This window comes from Pristiophorus japonicus, chromosome 6, assembly GCF_044704955.1.
Source record: "Pristiophorus japonicus isolate sPriJap1 chromosome 6, sPriJap1.hap1, whole genome shotgun sequence".
Classification (NCBI taxonomy): domain Eukaryota; kingdom Metazoa; phylum Chordata; class Chondrichthyes; family Pristiophoridae; genus Pristiophorus; species Pristiophorus japonicus.
The window spans coordinates 21989422-21995421 of record NC_091982.1 but is presented as its reverse complement, the minus strand read 5'-3'; positions in this window follow the sequence as shown (position 1 = coordinate 21995421).

Sequence of the window (6000 nt, the reverse complement as noted above, 5' to 3'; positions counted from 1 at the left end):
AGTATATATGGACTTTATCAAGGCTTTTGCTAAGGTCCCACATGGTAGACTGGTCATGAAGGTTAAAGCCCATGGGATACAGGGCAAAGTGGCAAGTTGTATCCAAAATTGGCTTGGAGGTAGCAAAGGGTAATGATTGATGGATGTTTTTGTGACTGGAAGGATGTTTCCTGTGGCGTTCTGCAGGGCTCAGTACTGGGACCCTTGCTTTTTGTGGTATATATCAATGATTTAGATTTGAATATAGGGAGTATGATTAAGAAGTTTGCAGATGACACTAACATTGGATGTGTGGTTGATAATGAAGAGGAAAGTCATGGGCTGCAGGAGGATATCAATCTACTGGTCAGGTGGGCAGAGCAGTGGCAAATGGAATTTAATTCAGAGAAGTTTGAGGTGATGCACTTTGGGAGGGCTAATAAGGAAAGGGTATACACGTTAAGTGGTAGGCCACTTAATAGTGTAGATGAACAAAGGGACCTTGGAGTGCTTGTCCACAGATCCCTGAAAGTAGCAGGCCAGGTGGATAAGGTGGTTAAGAAGGCATACGGAATGCTTGCCTGAGGCATAGAATATAAGAGCGGGAAGTTATGCTTAAATTGTATAATACTTTGGTTAGGCCACAACTGGAGTACTGCATGCAGTTCTGGTCGCCGTATTATAGGAAGGACGTGATTGCACTAGAGAGGGTGCAGAGGAGACTTACTAGGATGGTGAATCTTAGTTATGAGGACAGATTGGTTAGGCTGGGTTTGTTCTCATTGAGAGACCTCATTGAGGTGTACAAAATATTGAGGGGCCTGGACATAGTGGATAGTAAGGGTCTATTTTCATTGGTGGAATGGTCTATTATGAGGGGGCATAGTTTTAAGGTGGTTAATGGAAGATTTAGAGGGGATTTGAGGAGGGGGCTTCTTTACGCAGAGGGTTGTGGGGATCTGGAACTCGCTGCCTGGAAGAATGGTGGATGCAGAAACCCTCACCATTTTTAAGAGATGGTTGGATGGGCACTTAAAGTATCGTAACCTGCAGGGTTACGGACCTGGAGCTGGTAATTGGGATTAGACTGGATAACCTTTTGATGGACGGCGCAGGTATAATGGTAAGTACTGCAGGAAATAGAATACGGCCAGGGTGATCTCCTGGACTAGTTTCGATCGCCTGGATGGATCAGAGAGGAATTTTCCAAGATTTTTTCTCCCTAAATTGGCCTGGGTTTTTATCTGGTTTTTGCCTCTCCCAGGAGATCACATGGCTCCAGTTGGGGTGGAGTGTAGAATGTTTCATTGTAAGGGATGTTGCAGTTGTGTGAGGCGGACTGGTTGGGCTGGATGCTGTTTGTTTTTCCGTCATTGTTCATAGGATTATATGTAACCTTTACGGCTGCTGACCAAGGGCCGTGCGGCTCTTTGTCGGCCGGCGTGGACATGATGGGCCGAAATGGCCTCCTTCTGCGCTGTAAATTTCTATGGTTCTATAATGCAAGTTGTTATTGTTTAAATTGCAAGTCTGGTTACATGGATTTCTGTCATAAAATGAACTTTTGGAGCAGCCAGTGGATAATAGAAAATGAAGGAAAGGAAGTAGAGATTATGCAGCAGCAACAAATGCAGGAACTCCCTGTTTTGGGGCCTAGTATTGGTGAACAATGCCAGCCAACTGGAGGGTGGGGGGAGGGGATGAGATTGGCACAACTGCTCAACTCCTTACAGCTCTGGGAATGAGTATGATATAGTCTTGACAGAGCCAGAACTCATTTCATGGATCACAATGGCAGTAAGGCAAAAAATATGGGTAGTAAATGCCTCCAACTTGCGTCCAGTCTGACCCACTGTCAGCTTCAGTAAGTGTTAATGTTTATATCAGAATCAGCGCAATGTATCAGTTAGGCATCCGGGAAGATGCAGCCTAAACTTTGAGAGTGTCTGGAAGGGTTTGTAGGCTAGCAGTAATTTGTAATTTAATTTTGTAATAAATATGGCCCTGAAAATCTGCAGGGGGCGTATCCCAGTGTAAGTGTCAGGATCTGCCCATCCATGGTCTCCCCTACTGAAGTTTGCATAGTATTACTAAAACTGTTGCTATCTGTACTGAGCAATAAGGAATAGCATTGCATTATGATGTGGGTAAGCATATGTATATTGGGGTTACTCTAAGCATCAGCAGAAGCTCTTTTGCTCACATTTAATACACAGCTTAATTTCCATAACCCAAATTATATAATACTTGGGCTATGAATAAATTATCTAAATGTTGCAGGATTTGGGAAAAGCTCAATATACGGTTGGCTAGAATGCATAATGCAAAACAATTGACATTTGTCCACAAGAATCCAGAACCAGATAATTATCACAAGAGTATAAAGAGTCTTTCTGTTTCCCTTTCCAGAGAATGCATTGTAATATTATATTTTTCCCTGTAAAAATAAATGCAGAATATATAAAACAAATCTGTCCACTGTGGTTGGAATCATGAACAAGTTACTCATCATTACTACTTTAGGATTCAGAGCTCCACTATTCATGCTAACTACACTGTAATTATATTAATGAAATATATAATGGTGTGTGTCTGCCTGTACTTGCATGTAAATATTGCATAACATCTGGGCTGGAATGTATCACAAGTCAATTATGCACCAAGGGGTTCACATAACATCACAGATCATGCTATGTGTCACATCCTTGAAACACACTGCAGCCTTTTTTTACTTTCCTCCTCCTCTCCTAAAGTCATTGATTCATGCATAGTTTCAGTGGCAGCAGGCAACCTCCTCTAACTCAGCCAAGTGGTCATTCTTTACATGTGACTCTCAAAAGTGAGTGTTGGCAAGCTACTTGTGGAGGACAGCACAATCAATCCTGATCCTGCCCTCCTCCAACTGCCACAAGCATGTACTTTTCACCACAAGTAGCTGGAGAAAAATCAGGAACCATGGTTTCCTTTTTCCCCTTTCTAGCGCAATAACATTGAGACTAATTGTGACACTGCTGCTGTCATCTTGGTTGAGAGCACCTAACTCAACATAAAATGAGAATCACACATAGAATCTCCTGGTCTTTATGACTTTCTATCCAAATGTATCTTTATTGAACAGATCATCAGGGCAGTCTTTGACCCACATCTTGAGAATTTGGAAGTAATAGGGGGCGAAATTGTGACAGCTGTGATGCGGGATATCCTGCGCCAGGCGCAGAAGTCCCGCCTCGGCAGCTAAATTGGACTTACCGCCCCCTGAGAGTAAGTGGAGCGCAAATTCTCGTGCTCCACTTCTTCTCGTGGGCGGCACTGAGGCACTAACCTCGGGAATTTTCCAATGCTACGTGGAGAGGTGCATAGCGCTGACAGGAGCACAGGGCCCTCTCCTTTGATTAAAGGGGAGGACACACTGAGGACTCTGCATTGGGGAGAAGGGGCCACCACTGAGGAATGGGGTGCCATGGCAGCAGCCTGGCACAGAAGCGGAGTGCCAAGCTGCTACACCACAGCATGGACCCTGCGATTTGCAGAGGGCAAGGCTGCAACCGGTAAGTTGGCCATTTAAAAAAATGTCAGCCCCGCACCTCCCCTTTAATTTTCACCCCACGAGCGGACTGAAGCCCGGTATGCACCGCACAAAGCTGACGCTACTGAATTTTCGCTTTGGGGCGAAAATGGGTCGCTACGCACGGTGGAATTCCACGTGAATCAGTAGCGCACCGCATCCCAGGCGAGAAGTCGTTTGCGCCCCTTTCTCACAGGAGGCGCAAACGACCGGAATTTCTCCCCCCTAATATTTTCAGTTAGATCACCAGAATTGCTAGCTAATTACAGTAGCCTTTGAAGCTATTATATCATTATTAGAAAGCATAAGTTAGACCTACTGATGACTTAATGGGTAAATGTACTATCTGATGTGGTCAGGTAGATCCCAGGTTTATTCTCTAGCCTTTGTTGAGTTACTTGATTTCAGCCATTCCAATGGTGGAGGCAATGTAAGCAGGCTCAATGTTCTTGGACTAGGAAGAGAAGTCTATGCTGCAAAGTACATGTGTGTGAACATTAGTCATGGATAGGATCAGGCTTGGCTGTAATGGCCTCCACAATGATTACTCTGCCAGCACTCATTATCAAGGTTGTGCGTAAAGAATGTCTACTTAGCATGCTAGGAAAGGATTGGTTATCAATACAGAACTCCCAGCTATAGACTTGGGGGAAGAGTGAAAAAGGGGAAAAAAATAATGGCTAAAACAGAAAAGTATAAAATATTGCCCTTTTTTCCCTACATCTCTTTAATTGAGGATTTTTTGTAATAACCTCTATAGACTATGGCAGCTTTTAGTGAACCAGTGAGGTAGCCAAAACACACAAGTATTTGGATCACATGAATTCATTTATTAGGTTAAAAAATAAAAAAAATTAACTGTTCATAGTTAAAATAAAATCAGAATGTTTATCTAAACTAGGTTAAAAAGAATGCTTCACGCAAGGGCATCAGGTGATAGTTAGAATGTATTATTCAGCTAGTTCTACCCTAAAATGAAGACGTTAACTACTCTTCCTTGCTTCAATCAGCTCATTGTCCCCAACTTCAGTGTACAGTCTGACGGCGGCTAGATTCCATCTGTTTGCTTTGTATTAGTGACATTGTAAACGTAGTGAGATTTTCTATGTTTGCTATTTTTGAAGAAATCAGAAATACATTCTAAAGTACTGTGCTTACAGTTTTGCTGGAAGTCACAAACATAGAAAATCTTCCTGATATGTTTTTGATGTTGGTAAAACATGGGCCTAAGGGTTCGGGCATGCCCATTTCTGTGTGCGCGCAGGAAACTCAGCATGCAATTCCTATGCTTGAGTGGTGAGGGCTGAGGAATCCTGATATTGGGCATTGGCCCTCAATTCCTTGAAGCGAGCAAGCTGCAGATTGTAAAAGGCAGCTCACCCAGCGAAGCATCGCTTGAAGATCGAGCCACTGCAATGATAGCAGCAGCCCTCGGACAAGTGAGGATGGTTGGGGGGGGTGGGGTGGGAGTGACTGGTGGTGAGGAATTGGTGGCTGGGGGTGGGGAGGGCTTGAGATTGCTAGCCAGACTTACGGCGGCCTATGCTCTTTGAATGTGAACTCGGGAGGATCACTCCTGGTCCTCCTGGTCCTAAATTCAGGTAAATATATTTCTAAAACTTATACTGTTGCTTGCTGCCTAACAGGCGATCCCTTTAAGTACCACCTTATAGGCCACATGTCGGTCTGATTTTCTTGAGTGCATCCAGCATCTTTCCCAATATGCAGGCCAACGCGCGTCACTCATAATGAGCGTGCGCATCCTGCCCGCTATATTGGAGGCTTATGAGGCTGTTTAGCGACTGAAAAACTGCTGCTGCTTGTCTGAATTTCTAAATCATAGTGACCAGAAGAAATCTTCAATATTCATTCTTGAGGATAATCCTTGTAGGGACGAAAGCCACACCCCGGTGACATGAAATTATTAACATTTTTTAAATTGAGAAGCCAAGGCCTATAGTACAGGATCCCACTGATATGAAAGGAGCAGAAAAGAGATTGGATTATAAAAGCCTGAAAATTATAGAAAGACTGAGGTAAGTATGGAGTTCCTGGGGGGAAGAATGAGCTCGAGCTGGAGACTGCAGTGAGATTTGATTTCGGCACAGTGAGGATGCAGACAGGAGGTACAGTCTGTAAGATAGCATCTTTGCAACTTAGGAAGAATAACAGAGGAACTTTCAGAGGAGCACTGACCATAGTAATATTGATTGAAATAGAGAGAGATTAGAAAGACTGTGATGGATGATGACGGGGAGGTTGAAGGTCAGAGAAGGATTGCCTATCAAGCAATATACGTTTTGTTCAATAATAAATATTTGCATCAGGACTCTGCCAGAATCCTCAAGTTTAGGACCCATTTTTTCAAATGAAAGGAGCCAGACTTGGATCGAGGGAGAAGGGGAAATAATCACCATCTATAATTATGAGAGACGTATTTATAACACTGTAAATAT